Below are 21,137 nucleotides of genomic sequence, written 5' to 3'. Positions count from 1 at the left end.
AGGCTGGCAGTCACAATGTCAGCACCCCTCTCACCTCTGACCTCTCCTCCCCGTCCTGGCCACAGTGGCCCCCACTCAAGCATCACTCATCACCTGGATTATTACCATGCATCTCAAATGGCCCCTAAACTTCCAAGGCCTCCCCACGCTGACCACCAGAGATGTTTTTCCCAGACACGGATCTGATCCTGTTGCTTTCTTACTCCCAGATTTTTCCTGATTTCCTAGGAAAGCTCCAACCTCGGCCACCTCTCAGCATCTGTTCTCTCCTCCCTCCTGCACGTCTTAGGCATTTATCCCTCACTGCTCCTGCAATTGCCAAGGCTGACACAGACCCTGAAGCTGACCAAGGGGGCCTGCACCTGTGCCATGACCCAGCGCCGGCCACAGCGATACACTGAGGTCATCATCCTCATCCCCTTCTGCACCCAGACCCTCTGAGCCTCTGACTGCCGAAGCCCCCGCCACCCTGTGCTTGTCCAGGGGCACCAGTGCTTCTCCTTCCAAGACAGAGCACATCAACCGGCCTCCACGAGTCTAGAGAGGGAGGCTGGGGGAACAGGGCGGCTGGAATTCCAGGGCTCCTGACCAACACCATTTGACATCACTCCCCAAGTTGTACCAGGAACGGAGGAGCCCATAGAATGCTTTAGTTTCTCTAAACAGCAGAGTCCTGGGTACAAGGCAGTTCCAGCCGCAGCCCCCACTGCGCGCTCACTTGACAGGGTGCGGGGCCGGGCCTTTATCATCATGTCAGGCCTTCGAAGCCTCCTCAGCACCAGGGGCAGGCCCCTAGGAAGGCGAGGCGGGGGGGGGGGGGGGGGGGTGGAGGCGGCGGGATGATGGAGTACTTTTTCTACAGAGCAGCCAATTAAGAAGAAGTTAAAAGGGCCATTGTGTTATTCCACTTATGAGAGGAATGCGGCCTGGGGCTTCGGTTCCTGTACCTGCTCTCAGCAGCTCTGGTGTTGCTCCTCGTGATAAGGAGGCTGCGGTGGGGGTGAGAACCTATCTCCTGGGAGTGTTTACCCTGAGCTGCCCACAGAGCCAGGGCAAGAAATCCAGCCTGTCCGGCAGGTCCACCGGAGACCTCCCAGCTCTCATCCTGCCTTCTGCACACTCTCCTCTCCACCTCTGTGATGTGGCTGAGTCCACCCGCCTGGCCCTGAGCAGATGTGGCCATGGCTGCCCGGAGGTCGAGTAGACAGGCAATGACGCTATTTCAGCCAGCATTAGGGCAAAAGCCCGGGCCTAGGCTGATGCTCCAGGGCACTGAAGAAAAAACTCAGCTGCCTGCAGGCCAACTCCCCAAATCCCACCTGTGGACACCTCTTCCTTCAACTTAAAGCCTTGTGTCTTTGGATGCCACCCCTTTCCTGCCAGGTGGCCGCGTGCTCGTTCCTATGGCTTTTTTTTTTTTTTTTTTTACTCTGGAACATTGGGGTCAGTCCTGGCCACAGCTCGCTAGAGAGAATGTGGCTACAGGCTGAGGCCAAGTGGTTCTATGGAAAGATCTGCAGCCCAAGATCGGGAGCCAGTGGATCCTAGGCTGTGTGAGCTGAAGCAGGTCGTTCCCTCTCTCTGGGTCTGTTTCCTTGACTCTGAAATGAGGAGTGAGGATCAGACCACCTCCCAGCTCTGACGTTCTCACTGTGCATTTCCTGGCTCTGCACAACAAGGAAGAAGCCTAGCCCAGGCACACTCTGAGGTGGACTAAAGGCCTCCCTGGAGGAGCCTCTGTACCCCCGGCACTTGGGAGGCTGAGACAGGAGGATCACAGGTTCAAGGCCAGCCTCAGCAATTTAGTCAGACCCTCAGCAACTTAGCATGACCCTGTTTCAAAATAAAAATAAATAAGGGTTGAGAGTGCAGCTGGGAGGTAGAAAGCTCCTGGGTTAGATCCATAGTACCCCCCCCCAAAAAAAAATGATAGTTCCCTACACAGCACAGTTGAGGTTTAAAGTATCCAAAAGTTGCTTCCAGGCTCTTCCCCAACTCCTTCCTCCAATCTCTTCCAGGGGGCCCAATGCCCTAGTCTTCCATTATCTTTTCTTTTTTTTTTTTTTCTTTTCCTGGTCTTCCATTTTCATTCTTATCCAGGTTAGTCTCACCCTCATCGCACACAGAACAAGTCCCCAGCCTTTCAGGTGTGTCCAGGACAGCCTGGCATCACCAGGGTCTGTCCTTCCTTGAGGCGGACGTGACTTTTCCAGGAGCCTCACACCAGTCAGCCAGGAGCGTCGGCAGGAGCCGGGCTTCCAGACTCCTGCCGCACTCAGCTCCTCCTCTCTGCTTTCCCCCCCTTCTCTGCAGCTCCCTGCCCGGAGCCTGCCCCTCAGGCCGGCCGCAGCACCTCCTCATGCCTTCCTGTGCCTCTGCAGCTCCAGCACCTCACAGCCTCGCCCCAGCATCCAAGACCACTGCGCACCCAGAGGTGTGGTGAGCTCCTTCCCCACGCCCCTTGGTGGTCGCCATCTCCACTTCTGGTAGTTCATGGCAGTCACCTTCCTCAGGACAGAGGCCATGCAGAGTTCACTTCCTTGTTCTGCTCAACCACTATGACAGTATTGGGTCCCTAGGCAGAAACTAGTACCCTATTCCACAGTCATTTCACTCCGACTGAAGGGGTAGAAAGATGCCAGCCAAATCACTGTAAACTTTCTACAGAACAAAGTTCTCTGGCAGCCTTTGGGACGGAGAACATCAAGATCCCCAGACCCCTCTCTTCCACAGGCAGCTGCCGTCTCCCTCAAATCTCAGGACATCCCAAATCACCTGTAGCCAGCATTTGCCCTGGTTCTAGCACATCCAGCCCTGGCCCAGAGCATGTGGTCATAGTCACTGTGGCAAAAGGAGTTCTTCTGCGGTCACGCCACTGACAGACAGGGATTGTGTGATGTGTTTGCCAGTGATTCCTAACTGCATAGTTTAGCTCGCCAATGGATTTGATGCCTAAGGAACTACTTCTCCAATTCTACCTCCACTCATACCTTCTTCATAGAAAGTGGCTAATAAGAAAGTTTCTCGCAAGGGATGATAGCGCACGCCTGTAATTGCAGTACTTAATAGGCTGAGACAGGAAGATCGAAGGTTTAAGGACAGCCGGGCAACTTGGTGAGACCCACAGAAACTTAGGTCCTGTTTCAAATAAAAAATTAAAAGGGCTGGGGGTGAAGCTCAGAGGTAGAATGCCCTTGGGTTCAGTCCTCAGTACAAAAAATTTTTTTTTTCTTAAACATTTATGAAAACCTTTTTTTGCCCCCTGAGGATTATACTCAGAGGTATTCTAACTTGGAGTTGCATACCCAACTCTTTTTACTTTTTATTTGAAACAAAGTCTCTCCAAGTTGCTGAGCCTGGCCTTGAACCTGTGATCCTCCTGTCTCAGGCTCCCAAGTACTAGGGTTATAGGCATATACTACCACACCTGGCTCATTTATGGAAACTTAAAGCTTAGCAAAAGAGCTTTACCCCAACTGTAAAAACTTGAAATCAGGTCACAGAGGCAATACCCTTTAACCAAAAATACATAATACATATTTTATTTTATTTTTAAACTTTTTTTTGATACTGGGGATGGAACCCAGGGGCATTCTACTGAGCTACATTCCCGGATCTTTTTTTTTTTTTTTTTTTTTTTTTTGGTGGTACTGGGGGTGGAACCCAGAGGCTTTCTACCTCTGGGCTATACTCCCAGACCTTTTTTTATATTTTATTTGGAAACAGGGTCTCACTAAGTTGCTGAAAGCCTCACTAAGTAGCTGAGGCTGGCTTCGAACCCGTGAGATCCTCCTGTCTCAGCCTCCCAAGTACGGGGATTACAAGCGTGCGCCACCACGCCCGGCTTCTATTTTTTTCTTTATTTTGAAACAGGGTTTCACTGAGTTTCAAAGAGCCTCACTAAGTAGCTGAGGCTGTCCATGAGCCGTGATCCTCCTGTCTCAGCCTCCCAAATGCTGGAATTACAAGCATGTGCTACCACGTCCAGCTAAACATACATATTTTAAATCTCTGCATACAAGTATAGCTATGTTGGCCAATATGACTAGCTGGTTCTCCAGATTCCAGAGCACAGCCTAAAGCTTAAAAGGAGTAAGTTAAGAACAAGAAAGGGAAATGTTACCTGAACACTCACTTCTCTCAGAGATGACTCCCCTTAGCTATGAAAGTTGATGCCAAATTTTTAAGATAAATTGTAAACGATCTCTCCACAATAGAATGTTAAAAGCAAGGTGAGATTTTCCCCTAAGTCCCTGATCTTTGAGGTAGACATCAAGAAGAATGATCACCAACAAATCCAACCATTCCTTATAGGGGACACCACCCGTTGGCTCAGCATACCACAGATCTAAGGCAGTAGGACATTTTCTACATCATGGACACCCTGAGACCGTCTCGCCTGCTGCGGCCAGAAACTCCTTCTTTCAGATAGCCTTGACTGGCCGCCAGCTACTTTCTCCTGGATGTGCTTGTCAAAGTGCAGAGGGAGGCATTTTTTAATTTAACTGCTTTCTGTTTCTTTGTTCTTCCCTGTGCCTCATTATCTTGAGAGGTCTTTAATAACCGAGCAGGCCTAGAACATTCCTCCCCGGCTTCGCCCCCCTCCAGCCCTTTGCCACCCCCGTGCCATGGAGGAGGACAGATGGAGTCCAGGGCTGGCCTGGGTGTTTCCCTCCTGAACCGCTGGCTCACAGCCTGGAGCAGGAACTGGTAAGGGAGGGTCCCGGAGCCTCCAGGAAATGAAGTTTTCAGCGGAAGGAGGTCTGTCTGCCAGTGCTTCTGCCCCACTCTGCACACAAGTATATGCACACCCGTGTATCCACTCTCACACCCATGAGCCCGCCAGCCAGGAACGGCTGAGTAATCATCGTGTGCCACGAACTGTTAGATCATCAGGGTCTCCGGGGTGAGGGTGTTCTAAATTTCTAACACACCAAACATTTCCCACAACTCACTATGATGTTAGGAACACTCCCCTTCACCCCCCCAACAGACAGGATATTACTTATACAGTGCAAATGGGGAGTCCCCAGCTGGTCAGCATCCAGGTGGCAGCTGCAGAATATTCCAGATCTCCAAACCACCAGGTTTCCTGTCATGCTAGGGGGTAGTGAAGAGAGGCTGATGTTGCTGAGGCCACAGAAGAAAGTGCTGTGCTGAGATAGAGGCCCCAACATGGAAGCCAACCCTCCACCACCACGATAGGCCACAGCCGCATGCTACAGCGGACTGAATTCTGCTAGAGAGCCCACGAGGGCCAGGGCTCCACCTCAAAGGAGGTGACACTGAGTCCAGAGTTACACTCCCAGTCGAGTCTGAGCTACCTTCAGGAAGGCCCGAGTGTGCAAGCCAGGGACAAACAGGCCTGAGCCTGCTGCAGCCAGAAGTAGCTGGAGTCGCCTCCACACCAGAAACGGAGAGCCAGTGAGGCTGGGAATGAAGCAAAGTATTGAGAGGAGAGTGTGGACTCCATCTGCTCCAGGAAGCAAGAACGTGAGAGCGCAGCAACATTCTGCTAATGGTTGAAAGCCCCTCTACCCCCAAGCAGACGGCCTGGGTTCAAAGCCCAGTTCCACCACTTAATAGTGATGAGACCTTGGGAAAGATATTGACCTCTCCACACCTTAATTTTGTCACCTGTAAAATTGATGGTATAATTCCTATCAATTATAAAATACATGATCTATTCTGATTTGTTTCAAACATTTTAATATATCTAACATCATCTCAGAATTATTGGCTAAGTCAAGACACAGCTGATGTCACATACCATGCAAATTGAAAAGTAAAGAACCAGAGGCTGGTGGTATGGCTCAGTGGTAGAGTGCTTGCCTAACATGCTTGAAGCCTTGGGTTTGATTGCAAGAAAAAAAAAAAGTATTTCAACCAATTTGTTTATTTTATAAACTTCTTGTATATGTACAGGACAGATCTATGGTTTCAAAAATCTATATCTAAACAAATATAAAAAATCTCTTTCAAATAAAAACTCTAAGACACAAGAAAGCATTGTGTCATAGTTTTAATCTGTTATTGTTACAAAATCTAAGCACCTCATAACTGGTGGCATAAAAAGATTTTTAAATTTTTTTTATCAGTGCATTGTAGTCATACATCTTAATGGAGTACAAGAGGGTAGAGGCAAACGTGCACACATCACCCAATTAGCTCTTACCTAAACCCCACCCTATTTTCTCCCCTTCCCTCCTTCTCATGTTTGGCTTAGTGATTGACTTTGATATGTTTGTTAATGTACATAGTTTCAAGTGACAAGAAGGCATTGTGTCAAGTTTTACTTTGGTGGTGTTATAAAAATAAAATGCATCTTATAATTGGTGGCAACTTAAAGTCAATGAGATATGGTTATAACCATATATGCCTCATAGTATTATCAGGGAGGTCCAATGAGTTAATATTTATCAAGTAGTTAGGATGGCACCTAGCATATAATAATTCTAATACGCATGTGGTTAAAATAAATGGAATCTGATTTGCACTTTATAAACGTTTCTGCAGGCCTGTGCATCAAAAGGGTAGGCCATGAGAAATTGAGTAAGAGACTCTGCAGTGATCTGGCTGACACACCATGAAAGCCTCAAGTAATCATGGCCACATGAAAATGTAGAAGCGTGAGGCAGAGTGGAAAGTTTTGGAGGTAGACCCTCACATAACCGTTACTAAATGTCTTTGGATGAGAGGGAAACACCAGAGATTTCTGACCAGAGGTACAGGCTCTTTCACCTAAGGTGGGAAATCCAGAGAAGGGGTTATGGGACAGTAAGTAATGAGTCTGGATGAGACTGTTTTCTGTGGGCTATCTAAGTGAAAATGTCTGGCAAGAAACTAGAAAAGAAGGCTCAGACCTCATGGGATACATCCAAGGTTATAGAAAGAATGAAGGAAGAAAGAAAGAGAGGGAAAGGGAGAACAAAGAAGAAAAGAAGAAGGGAGGGAGCTGAGCCAATTCCTATCCATGACACATTGCTCACATTGCCCCTGGAGCACTCACTCCATTCTTTTTAATTCTTGAGTTATTTGTATATGTGTCAAGCTCCTCCAAAGTCAGCTGATGGGAGGGAAATTTAATGCTCAGCCCAGAACCCAGAACATACTAACTATTCTATGATTAGCTTTTAGAGGAATGTCTCTCACTTGGTAACCACCTTCTTCAGGGGCAGAAGCCTTATTTCTTGGCTCACTTACTCTTTTATTTATTTTTATTTTTAGGTACTGAAGGTTGAACCTAGAAGTGTTTTATCTCTGAGCTAATAGGGTCTTGCTAAGTCGTTGGGGGTGGACTCGAATGATCCTCCTGTCTCCGCCTCCCAAGTATTGGAAATGCAGTCATGTGCCACCATGCCCAGCTTCATGTACTCTTCATAGTGCTCCTCTGCTGTACCTGGTGACAAAAGAAGAAAACTGATTGGCAGTCAAAATGGATCAAGAGAAAAAATGCAACATTCTTGTCAGCATCAATGCTCAGCTGGATGAAGAATGGAAAAGAGATCAAAGAGGAGAGAAGAAAAGAGGAAAACACAAGATGAGACAGGTGAACGTAGAAGATGAGAGGAAGGAGGAATAAGAACATTCTGAGGGGCAGACGTGAGATCTGAGTTTGGTCTTCAGTGTTCCCAACAAGAACCTCACCCACTCAGTTTCCCCACTTTAAGTTTTTCATAACCCAGGTATTGTCTAAAGGAATGAGGAAAGAGTCCTAATTGCTTATCGCAGGGCCCATGTGGTTTCTCTGGCTGGATCACCCAGATGCTGGATGGGCTTTGGTTTTCTCATCTCCTTCATAACTTAGACCTTCCACTTATTTCTGTTTTCACCTGCCCCACAACCACCACCAAGATCTCCAGGAGAGAGCATAAATTTGCTTACTCGATGATTCTTGGGGACTTTTTTGGATCCCCTGTTGTCTGGGACTTCTTCCCCACTTGGTCTGTCTTTGTCTTTTATACTTGCTGCTCTTCTCCTCCCTCCTCCCAGCCACAGGAGCCAAATCTCTACTCTGTATCATACACAGTGGGTATCCGTCATGAGAGTCAACTCTCTGATGCCTCCTCTGACTATCCTGCCCCGCCCCTCTCACCTCGTGACCTGCAGGCCTGGCTGCTAATTCCTTGCATGTCTCTGTGATCATGTCATTGTTCTGGGTGAGTCACTGGCACTTCATTTCAAAGAATTGACACGCCCCAGTGCACACCGTGCACCAGGACTGGCTTTCTTAGGAGCCCCCACTCTGAAGGAAGTGTCCAGTCCTAGCCTGTTGCCCCTGGACTCGAGTTAAGAAAATGTACAGAAAAAGAGGTAAGCCCAGAGCCCATCTAGTATGAACTGAGCAAATATTTACAAATGACAACTGGGAATGGCCTCTGATCCAGGGGGTGCAAAAGAAAATAGACTGGATAAGATCAGGGAATGATATCCCACCCTGTGTCCACACCAACACCCTTTCTATGGTGTTTCCATGCCCCAGAATAATCCAGGCTCAGATTTTTATCACTGTGCACCCATCCTCCCACCCCAGGCCTATCAAAGAGATGTTGAATGTGTTCTGAGCCACCCATCCCTCTCTTGCCTGGACTTGGGTTCATCACAGAAGCATCCCACTACTGGTACAGGGAGACTCCCTAAACTCCACAGCACATCCTGCTGTTCTCCTTTGATCTTCTCTTGTCCTGGCCAACTGGGAAGAGACAAGACCACCTATGTCATCACAGCTAAAAAGGAAGAGCTGAGACTCAATAGTGAAGGGGCTACTAGGAGGTCTTGGTGAAACTACAGAAAGCTGGAACCCGAAAGGTAGATGGCCATAACAGGAAAAGGGTGGCCCTTGACATCTCTGAGTGTCCCCAGAGTCCAAAGTGTGGCACTATCTTGCTTGTTTGCTGTTCTGGGAATTAAACTGAGGGACATGTTACCTCTGAGCTATAGCCCAGCCCTTTTTATTTTTTTCTTTTGAAACAGGGTCTTGCTAAATTGCTGAGGCTATCCTGGAACCCACAATCCTCCTATCTCAGCCTCCCAAGTACTGGGATAACAGGCATGTGCCGCCACATCCAACTAACACCAAAGGCTTTACAAGAAGACCCTGAAGCCGAATTATAGCTGAATCATGCAGGAGAAGGTCCAAAGTCCCACAGAAAGACACCGGAAGCCAGAGGTAGTAATCAGAAGTTTTGTAGAGAGGTAGAGGGAATCTGGGGAACTAAGACCCCCCCAAAAGCCCTGAGCTGCATGCTAGGCTTCTTGGTGGGTATGGTGGGCATCCAGCACATAATGATTCCAACATATATGCATGCTGTCGAATAAATAAATAGAATCCCATTTGCCCAAGCTCCAGTTATTCAGAGACAAAAACGCTGGGGAAGACCCTGAAGAAATGAAAGAAAAACAGCACAGACTTTAGAGACGGGGTTTTCTGGGTGAGCAGGGAACAGAGGAAAGCAAGCAACATGTATTTTGGGGCTAGGGGAGGTAAATATTGGGAAAGCTGATTGTGTGTGTGTGAACATCTCAGTGCTTGGTTTATCTAACTCTCAAGTCCCCTACCTCATCCCAACTGGTCAGATGGTCCCCTGAAGAGCAAGCACTTGGGGAGTAGAGATGTTCTTTTGTTCCTCCCTTTTCTAGCAGTGTGATGATTTGCAATGTGTAAGTGGGGAACTTGTCCCACCCATCAGAACAGCTGTTAGCCATCACACCACCCCCACGGTCATCAACTGGGTTTGCAACTGGGTCCTCCCAGTAAATGTTTGTTGCATTGAAATGACTCGAATGAGCATCAACTTAATGAGGAGAAATCTATCAGTCAGTTTGGTCGAGCAACTGGTTTGACTTGGGGACAGAGGTGACTTTCTTCTCCCTCATTTATGGTCCTAATGAGGGCTCACGGCTGGCACAGGAGCTCACTGTCTCAGGGAGGCACTGCCCCTGGCTGGCTGCTGCTCCGCTCCCTGCACATGGGCAAATGGGTGAGCCCGTCCTAAATTAAGGGCCACCCCAAGGGGAGTAGCTGGGCCCCGCTGTGTTTTCAGAACTAAAGATTGCCTCTGGCATCAGCAAATAGCACCAGAAAGTTTAATCAGAAAGCAGGGACTAAATAAATAAATAAAAGAGACCGGCGACAGCTGCCTGACATCTCCCTAATTTAAAGAAAATATGAAATCCACCATGGTCAGCTTTGTGCCGTTTCCTGACTCCCCCTCCACACACATGCACGTAAGCAGCAGGCCACCTGCATGGAGGCCACAGCCCTAGGGGCACAGCCGAGGGCCCAGAGGGAGTCCTCAGCCCCATGTGTGAATCACCCACATGGTGATTTACACTGCCCTCACTTTAAGCTCCTTCACCCATGCTCCCCACTCCAGCTGCTCCTGGTCTCCCTGCTTTTCCTTCCAGTTGGGTCTCTACATCGGCGCCTGCCCACCCTGCTATACTCCAAAACTGGAAAATTCTCCAGCCACATGTTTTCACTGCTCACTCCTTCCCTCCTTCAAATATTGCTCCAACACCCCCTCCTTAGAAAGGCCTCTCCACGCCCTGTCTAACACAGCATGTGCGCCACCAGTCAACTCCTAATCCCTTTTTCTTTTTTACTTGTCTTCAAAGCACCCATCTCTACGTGAAGTTAGCTTTTTGTTTGTTTGGTCGGGGTTGTGTTTTGTTTTTTGCAATGCTGGGGATGGAACCCAGGGCCTTGCACATGCTAAGCAAGCCCTCTACCGCTGAGTTACACCCCCAGCCCAAGTCAGAGTACTTTTACTTATTTTTACTCCTTTGTTATCTGTTCTCATCCTGCCTCATCCACACCCCTCATCCTTCCCGTCCCTGCACATTCATCCACACCCTCAGAATGGAGACAGTCATTCTTACCGTCGTCTCCTGAGCTGCGTGGAGGGGGCCTGGCCCATCCTAAGCTCACAGTCAGTATTTCTTTAATGTATGAAGTGTTGTTCTTTCCACACCACGTTGATCTGTCGGACTTACCATCAGAACTTGAGCTGCTTTTTTCCTGTAAAGGATGTAGTATAAGGTGTTTCTGGTCACTCTGTGACATGGACACCTACCAGGCTGGCTCCCTTGGACCAGGACAACTGCTAAGGTGTCTATATTGTTTATTCCTTATGATAACCTTAAGCAAGGAATTAATTTTTTTTTGGTGTTTTTTTTGGTTTTTTTTTTTTTTTTTTGTGGTACTAGGGATGGAACCCAGGGGCATTCTACCTCCAAGCTACATTCCCTACCCTATTTTTTATTCTTTTATTCTTTATTTTTGAAACAGGGTCTCTCACTAAGTAGCTGAGCCTGTCTGTGAACCATGATCCTCTGGTCTCAGCCTCCCAAATGCTGGGATTACAAGCGTGCGCCACCACGCCCGGCGTAGCAATGAGTATTTCTATCCTTGCTTGATGATAGAAACCCAGAGCTTGGAGAAAGAACATAAATTTCCCAAGTTTGTTGAACTTATCCATGATAGAGTTGACCATAAACTCAGATCAGTTTGACTCCAAAGCCTGAGAAGCTTCCTCCAGGGACAAAACTAGAACAGCTGGCCCATCTCTACTTAAAACAGGCCTGCAGTGGCACATGCCTGTAATCTCACTACTTGGGAGGCTGAGACAGAAGGATTGCAGGTCTGAAACCAGCCTCAGCAACTCAGTGAGGCTCACATAAACTTAGAGAGATCTTGTTTCAAAATAAGAAATAAAATAGGACTGGGAGGGCTCAGAGGTAGAATATCCCTGGGTTCAAGCCTCAGAACCACACACACAAAAATAAGTTAAAAAAAGAAAACTTGGGCCAGAACCAAGCATAATGACACATACCTGTAATCTCAATACTTAGGAGGCTGAAACAGGAGGATTGCAGGTTTGAGACCAGCTTCAGCAATTCAGCAAGATCCTCAAGGTCTTCTTTCAAAATAAAAAATAAAAAAACAAGTGTGGTGGCACACACTTATAATCTCAGTAGTTAGGAAGCTGAGCCAGGAGGATTACAGGTATGTGGCCAGCCTTAGCTACTTAGTAAGGCCCTCTGCAACTTAATGAGGCCGTATTTCAAAATAAACAATAAAAAATAGGGCTGGAGGTGTAGCTCAGAGGTTGAGTGTCCCTGAGTTCATTTCCTAGTACCACAAAAAAAAAAAAGAAAGAAAGAAAGAAAGAAAGAAAGAAAGAAAGAAAGAAAGAAAGAAAAAGAAAAAGGACTGGGGATATAGCTCAGAGGTAGGATGACCCTGGATTCAATCTTCATTTACATATAAACACACACACATACACACATACATACGTACATACATACATACACAGCCACCTGGCCCCAGCCCTGAAGACCATGTGATCTATTCCTACTTGGGAGAGGGATCAGACTGCTCAGGGGCCACTTTGGCCACCTTCCTGCCCACAGTGAACAGAGTTGGAAGAGATGGGCCCAGCTCCAGGTGGCCTCTGGGGAGTGGGGAAGTGGTGGTGGGGTCTGGCTGTGCAGTTCGGTGGCGGCCTTTCTAAGTACTGTCTGCCCAATACTGCCCTGCCGAGCTAAGGGCCTGGCTCAGAGCCTCCCTTTTCCCGGAACCTGATAGGCATCTCATGGAACTCTCTCAGCCACAGAAGGAAATGTCAGCCCAGCTCAGCTGGACTCCTGAGGCCCAGGCGGCAGCCCAGGACAATGAGGCGGGGTTTCCGGCAGGGGAAGGAACAAGAGGGGAAGCCGCCCAATTGGCAGTGGAAGGCAGAAACTCGGGGCTCTGGCAGAGTGACCCGCCCATGGGCAGGAGACAGGGGGCTCCAGGACACCCAGCTAAACGCCTAGCCATCCACTCGCTGCACGTCTCAGGGACAAGCTGCTTCCCCCGGGGGCACTTTGTCCTCCTCCTCTAAGGGACAGACTCATCCCACACCCACCCCACAGAACTCAGAGGAGATGGACAAGAAAAGGGAAAGTAGCTCACAACAGAGAGCCCTTTAAGAAGAAGACATGTAGCCTTTCACCCTTGTGAAGTGTCCTAAATACAGGGCTTGTGGGTGTCCCTTAACCTCAACAGCATCCCCGGAAGGAGGTGCTTCCATTGTTCCCGCTTTATGGACGAGGGCACTAATGCCCCAAGGTGTTAAATGATTTTCCCCAGGCACATCGGTGCTGCGTTTCCCTGTCCAGCCATCCTACGCCCATCCCTGTACGATCCACACAACTCAAGGCGCCTTTCCCTGCGGAGTGAGGATGATTCCAATTGTTTGCAGAGATCGTCTCTGTCCCACCTGGACCTCAGACAGCATAAGTCTGTGGACGTGTGGAGATGTGGGACTCGTGTGGCCCTTCCCAACCCTGAGCATAGGCTTCCTGCTGTATGTCACCGCTGGTTTCTGGGGGCCCTTTGATGGATGAGGTCATCTCATTTCACAGAGCTCACTGTGTGAGTGAGGATGGGAAGGAAATCGGGAGACCCAGTACTCCCTGGAGTGTGACTTCCACCTACCAGATGATGGGGAACCTGCGGGCCCCTTTAGAGGGTCTTTGCAAGGCTCACGTGAGAAAAAGGTGCTGGTGCTGAGTTGATGAGAGGGTGATCGAGTCAGGCAGGCCCTCCGGGAGTGGAGGAAGGGTGTGTGTGAGTCAGTACCTGCTCAGCACAGTCCTGCTGGGGATACAGGAAGGTGTTCACCATCTGCCCCCCGAGCTTACACAGGACGCAGACAATTGAACTGGGAATCAAAGCAGGGTCCAATCTACCCAAACATGAGTTACACCACCCGGCTCCTCTCCCCCTCCAAGTGCAGCCTCCTTGACCACCTCGTACCAGAGTGCAAGGTGATCCCTTTATCTTAGAGCCTTGGACTCTGCCTATGGTCCCAAAGGCTCAATAAAGCCCAGAGAAACTCTAGGACTGACAACAGCAGCGGGCAAAGCAGCCCTCTTGTAAGACAGCGTCACTGCATAGGGCATCCTCTCCAAAGAACCCCAGGGAGACCAATCCCAAAGGTAGCTGTGGATGCTGAACCTTCCAGTTTGAAGAGTTAGACCGCAGCCAGACCCAAGACACAAGTGCCTTTCCTAGGTGTGACGCCGGGCCCCAGCAGATCCTATGAGGTTCCTGTCCGCTCTATTTTTGTCTCTGAGTCTGGGAAAACTGACTGAATTTCCTTTTATTTGGAACCAAGCCCGACTCTGAAGTTGGGTGGATGTAGCCACACTTCCGCACCCAAGTTTCCGTAGGTTTGAAAACAAGGCTGGGTGTTGCGGAGCACAGCTGTGCTAACAAGCAGGCTCTTATCTGTCCGAGCCTAGTCCTACCGGGGTGTCCTGGAGAGCCAGCCGGGCAGTGACTGAAGAGCGGCCAGCCACACCCCCACAGCACAAGGGAACAGGGGGGCGGGCTGCGGAGACAGGGGCACACAGGGGCTGACTCACCAGATAAGGAGTCCTGAGCAAACCGTTAGCAAGGTCCAGAACAGTCAGTCAGGCCCTGTGAGAAGCTCTCCCCCAAAAGGGCTCTGGCCCCTTCTCGAGAAAAACTGGACTGAATCACTTCCAGGAACCACGTTCTAATAGGAGTGTGTTGGGTGAATGCTATGCTCCAACTGTGCCTGGCTCTCTGGATTGTTGTTGGTGTTTTGTGTGTTTTGAGATTTTTTGTACTGGGGATTGAACCCAGGGGTATTCTACCTCTGAGCTACATCCCAGCCCTTTTAAAATATTTATTTTGAAGCCAGGCATGGTGGTGCACGCTTGTAATCCCAGCCTTTGGGAGGATGAGACTGGAAGATCGCTGTTTGCAGACAGCCTCAGCTACTTACTTAGTGAGGTCCCCCACAACTTAGTGAGACCCTGTTTCAAAATAAAGAATAAAAAAAAAATAGGGCAGGGGGTGTAGCTCAGAGGTCGAATGCCCCTGTGTTTCATCCCCAGACCTGCAAAATGTGTGTGTGTGTGTGTGTGTGTGTGTGTATGTGTGTGTGTTTGTTCAAAAAAACTAAAACAAAAAAATTCGAATTCTCCTTTTAAGAAACGAAAGGTAACAACATTTGCTCATGCTAGGAAAGCCAGGAAGATATCAAAAGTCATCCACCATCTAAGCATGGTAGGCACGCACCAGTGCCTCTCTGCCCTCGCTCCCAGGGTCCAGGCAGCACCCTGGGCTCTTTCTGAGGGTTGTAGGACACGGCAGGGACCTGAGCCCTGTTTGAAGGGAAAGAGAAAGTGAGTGTCTCAGATGGACTGGGACCTAAAAACAGCAGAGTGAATCACCAGCAAACGTTCCTGGAGTGTGATGAGCGGTGGGGAAGAAGACAGTCCCTGTCACCCCATTCCTGCCCTTGAGGACCTCACGGGATAGCTCAACAAACCAGACAGAGTTCCCCAAGTACTGAGCCTAAATGAGTTAATAACTATGATGTGCTTAGAACAACACCTGGGGCAGAGTAAGTGCCCTGAAAGTGCTTGCTGGTAATCTTATTTTTATTACCCAAGACATTTGGCATATTTGTGCCAGGAGAGTGATAAAGATCAAAGGGGCTCTTTATTTGCAGGGAGGAAAGATTGTTAGGGTTTCAGTGGTCAGGGATGGTTTCCTTGATCTGGAGCATAAATCAAGACCCTGACCCTGGGCTTCGGAAATGCCCAGGAGCCAAGCCCAGGGTGGACAGAGGCCTGGGCAGGTGCACCCACACTCGGACTCTGGTGGCTCCCCCCTTCTGAAGGTGAGTGGGGTGGAGTGAGAAGAACAGGCCCCGGGCAGGTCTAGGAGACACAGGCGGCTGCGCTCACCGGCTTCCTGGCTGCTGGTTGTGTTTGCAGTGAGAGCTGCAGTCCGCAAGCTGAGGGACTCCCCAAGGAGGCCGGCAAGGAAGATCTGGGAAAGACCCCATAATAAATAAATAAATAAATAAATAAATAAATAAATAAATAAATAAATAAATAAATAAAGTAAAAGGAGCCAGGTATGTGGTGCATGCCTGTAATCCCAGTACTCGGGAGGCTGCCACAGAAGAATTGCCTGGGAGTCCTGAGAGGTTTTCGGGGTCTGAGTAAGGAGCAGGAAGGGAGGTTGGAGGCCTGGCAGGTGTGGCAGACAGCGGAGATGTTTACTGGGTTGGGGAGTCTGCTGGTAAGTGTGGCTGGTGTTTGATGTGTAGCCTGACTCTCTTCTCCACAGGACCTCCAGGAAGGTCCACACTTCCGCCTAGGGCTCGGGGTCAGTTTTCATTTAGAGGCCTTGATCTGGAGCATAAATCAAGAGCCTGACCTTGAGCTTTGGAAGTGTTGGCTGGTCCCAAGCCTGGCACAGAGAGGTCCCCACCTGAAGCAGGTCTTAATCTTCATTCTAGGCCAATGTGGGCTCCACAGGATGAACCAGCCGAGGAGGTGAAGCAGGATGGAACCTTTCTGGAGATGCAAGGCCCAACACCAGCAGGGCGGTGGGCTGTGCAGGGAAGGCCGCAGGCTGCCTCACACGTGTGAGAAGGTGTGTGCAAGAGGCTTTAAAAGGAGCCAGGTTAAAAAGCACCAGTTAAGTTCTGACGTCATGATCCCGATGTGTTATTCATCTTTAATCCTGCTTTCAGTCTCTATGTGTACAGCAGTATTTTTAATAAAGAATTACAGAGATAAAAATAAATAAATAAATAAATAAATAAATAAATAAATAAATAAATGGAGCCAGGTATGTGGTGCATGCCTGTAATCACAGTACTCAGGAGGCTGCCACAGAGAATTGCTAGTTTGAAGCTGGGCGTGGTGGCGCACGCTTGTAATCCCAGCATTCGGGAGGCTGAGACCCGAGGATCGCGGTTCACGGGCAGCCTCAGCTACTTAGTGAGGCCCTCTGCAACTCAGTGAGACCCGGTTTCAAAATAAAGAATAAAAAATAGGGCAGGGGGTGTAGCTCAGAGGTCAAATGCCCCTGGGTTCCATCCCCAGACCCTCAAAAAAAAAAAAAAAAAAAAGAATTGCAAGTTTGAGGCCAGCCTCAGAAATGTAGTGAGGTCCCTCAGCAACTTAGTGAGACCCTGTTTCAAAATTTAAAATAGGGCTGAAGGTATAGCTTGGAGGTAGAAAATCTCTGGGTTCAACCGCCAATACCAAAAAAAAAAGAGCCTTCAAAAGTAAAGACAGAATCTCCTCCAAGTGCAGAAATATTATCTGTCTTGTCACTCCTGTGGTTGGTAGTGGATGCTACAAACTGGGGGGGGGGGGGGGGGGCAGGAACCCTTTCCTTTGATCTGTACTTATCTACCCTAAAGGGGTTGAGGCCCAGAGCTCCCAGCTCAGCCCCCTTTCCCTAGCTGGGCCCGGCCTATAACTCACACTCTCTGCTGGCAGTCCTAGCCCGTACCAGCTACTCCCTCCCCCAGGCCCTGGGGATTAGGGCAGAGGGGCTCCTGCATTCCTTCAGACCACCTGGCCTCCTATCCCAGGCCTGCAGGGGCCTCAGCCTTCCAGGGACCAGGCCCAGGGACCCCTAAGAAAGCCTGCATGGATAGAATTTCAGCTGGAGAAATGAGAAAGTGAAATTGTTTCTCCCAGGAAACTCAGGCCTTCTTCCCAGACAACCCCTTTCCCATGTCCACCCTGCCAAGGCAGTCAGCCCCAGTCCTGGGAAGCATCCTCCTCAGTGCCTGGCAGCCCGGCTTCTGCAGCTCTGGGCAGAAGAAGCTAGCCAGCAGTCACGGGCAGTCACTCACGGTCCATAATCTGGTCCCCAGCAAACCAGCCTTCAGTGCTCTCAAAGACAGGACCCTGGGGCGTGGCGTTAGACACCTGGCTTCCTTCTGTGTATTAGCTCCCGCATTTGCACTAGGTCCCACACTATTAGGTTTCAGAATTCCTTTACATTCTCAAATATTGCTGAAGATACTAAATAGCCCAAATTTAAGTGTTGATAATTGCCACATTAAAAATTAAAACACAATCAGGCATGCTAGCTCTTGCCCGTAAGCCCAGTAGTACTTGGGAGGCTGAGACAGGAGGATCACAGGTTCGTGGCCAGTCTCAACAACTTAGCAAGGTCCTCTACAACTTAGTGAGACCCTGTTTAAAAATTAAAAATAATGCTGGGATGGTGGCACACACTTGTAATCCCAGCATTCGGGAGGCTGAGACAGGAGGATCACAGTTCCCGGACAGCCTCAGTTGCTTAGTGTGACCCTTTGCAACTCAGTGAGACCCTGTTTCAAAACTAAAGAATAAAAAATAGGGCTGAGGGTGTAGCTTGGAGGTATAATGCCCCTGGGTCCCATCCCCAGTACCACTAAAAAATAAATAAAAATAAAAATAAAAAATAAAATAGGGCTGGGCATGGTGGCACATAGTTGTAATCCCAGTACTTGGGAGGCTGAGACAGGAGGATCCCACAGGTTCAAAGCCAGCCTCAGCTACTTAGTGAGGCTCTCAGCAACTTAGTGAGACCCTATTTCCAAATAAAATATAAAAAATAGGTCTGGGAGTATAGCCGGGAGATAGAAAGCCCCTGGGTTCCACCCCCAGTACTACAAAAAAAAAAAAAAAAAAAAAAAACCTTGGCAATTGTGAGGCCCTCTGCAACTTAGACCATTTCAAAATAAAGAATAAAATAGGGCTAGGGGTGTAGCTCAGAGGTAGGATGCCCCTGGGTTCAATTCCTAGTACCAATCAATCAATCAATAAATAAATAAATAAATAAAGCAAGCTGGGCATGGTGGCGCACTCTTGTAATCCCAGTACTTGGAAAGCTGAGTACTGAGACAGGAAAATCACAGCTTCTCAGCCAGCCTCAGCTACTTAGTGAGGCCCTCTGCAATTTGGTGAAGCCTTACTTAAAATAAAAAATAAAATCGGGCTAGGAGTTTAGCTTGGAGGTAGAATTCCCCTGAGTTTCATCCCAATATCCAAAAGTAAATAAATAAAACAGGAGGAGTTAGGGGTACATTTCAGCATGTGTTTAGCATGTACAAGGCCTCGGGCCTGATCCCCAGCACCAAAATAATAAATAAATAAATAAACAGACATAAATAAAACAAAACTGAGGGTAGTGAAGTGTGCCTGCGGTCTTGGTTATTCAGGCAACCGAAGCAGGAGGATCCCTTTAGACCTGAAGTTTGGGGCCAGCCTGAACAATATAGTGACACTCTATCTTTTCCGAAAGAAAACATTTGGACCTGTGGTATGGCTTGGTAGTGGAACACTGGCCTAATTCAATACCCAGTAGAAAAGAAAAAAAAAGAAATTCAATATTTATTCATTTTAAATAACAGTAATAAGCTCGTTGCATTTTAATATATGTCTAATAAATATATTTAAGTGTATTTTGATTAAATAAAACTTATTTGACAAGAAGCATATTTAATTAAACCATTATATCATAAAACAAAAATATATTTACAGGAAGAAAGGTATTGTTCTACATGCCTACAAATCCCATTATTGTCTGAGTTAACAGAAGACAGCTGCTTTCTCTTTTCTGTGTTCCATCTGTAGCGATATATTGTTTTGTTTGAAGAATATGAGGAAAATCTGGCTTTGCAGACTTGTAGATGAGAAAGGGAAGGTATTTAAATAACCATTTCAGAGAGTCCTGGATTTTCTTCTATGATACCTCACTAAAACTTCCTAAGTGGTCATTTCTTAAATGTAGCTTGCAGTGGGAAATCCAAGGCAATTACGTTCAACTTTTTATGCTCTGTACCAATAAAATACATTAGTCTCCCTTGTTTTATTGGTGGGGGAGGGGCAGTACCCACCCAGGGCCTGATGCTAGGCAAATGCCCTACCATTGAGCTGTAGTCCCAACCCTCTATCACTCATTTCAAATGTATTTTTCAGGGAAGGAGGTTACTGGGCATGAACCAGGGGCATTCTACCTCCAAGCAACACCCTAAGCCCCTTTTTTTTTTTTTAATCACTTAGTTTAAAACACAGTTTCACTAAGTTGCTGAGGTCTCATTAAGTTGCTGCAGTCAGCCTCCCACCTGAGGGCCTTCTTGTCTCAGCCTCCCAAGGACTGGGATTCCAGGTGTGTGCCAACCACAGCTGGCCCTTTGCCTTTAATTATGTTAAGTCACCGGCCCCATAAAGCATTCTGCCATTTTGGAAACTTCTTACCCAACTTTCTCCTTTTATGGTCTGTTCGAATAGGCGTCTCTCTGGCTTCTGGTTGAGTTCCATCGATGGGAAGCCGCAGCAGAAGACGAGAAGACAGGAGGGGGCTGGGACCGGGCGCACGGTCCGCCAGCTCCTCGCTCGGGCACCTGGGTTGCCTGCATCCCGTCAGGTGGCTCTCTCCTGAGGCGGTCTCTGCGGGTCTCCTTTCTCTCAGAGCTGGTAGTAATGGCTCCCGGCTGTTGCTACCATTCCACGTGACTGCACCGCCTCTTACTGCTTGCCCTTCACCCTGCTCACCTTGTGAATAGTGCCTTTGTTAGAATCTCCTCAGCATCTGTCTTCACTGTTCTGCATGGACCATGACTTGCCACCGGCTCCTTGGTACAGGGCTCAGGCTGTCACTCTGCCTTGCGGCCACTGCTTCCCTTTCAGCCAAGGTTCTTATTCCCTCAGCCCTGGGGTGGGGCCCCCAGCTTAACCAAAGGCCTGCTCAACCTCCTCCACCTTTTTTTTTTCCCCCTTGAAGCTAGGGGTTGAACTCAGGAGCATTATACCTCTGAGATACACCCCCTATTTTATTTTTTATTTTAAAACAATATCTCACTAATTTGCAGAGGGCCTAAATTGCTGAGGCTGGCTGCGAACCTGTGATCCTCCTGTCTCAGCCTCCCAAATGCTGAGATTACCAGTGTGCGCCATCAGCCCTGGCTTCTCCCTTTCTTTACAACTCCTTTCCAGCCAGGTGTGGTGGCGCACGCTTGTAATCCCCAAGCTTGGGAGGCTGAGACAGGAGGATCGCGCAGGTTCGAAGCCAGCCTCTGCTGGTTTAAGAAACCCTGTTTCCAAATAAAATATAAAATAGGTCTGGGAGTGTAGCCTGGAGGTAGAAGGCCCCTGGGTTTCATCCCCAGTACCACCAAAACAAACATACAACTCCTGTCCGTAGACCCTCCTCTTTCTCTACCATTTCTAATGAGCTATATATGTATTCCTAAAGAGGATAGGTAGATTAGATATAGGTAGACATTCTTTTCCATAAACAATAGCATATAGAA

Source organism: Muscardinus avellanarius (assembly GCF_963383645.1).
Source record: "Muscardinus avellanarius genome assembly, chromosome: 9".
Taxonomy (NCBI): Eukaryota; Metazoa; Chordata; class Mammalia; order Rodentia; family Gliridae; genus Muscardinus; species Muscardinus avellanarius.
Note: the sequence above shows the minus strand (reverse complement) of the source record.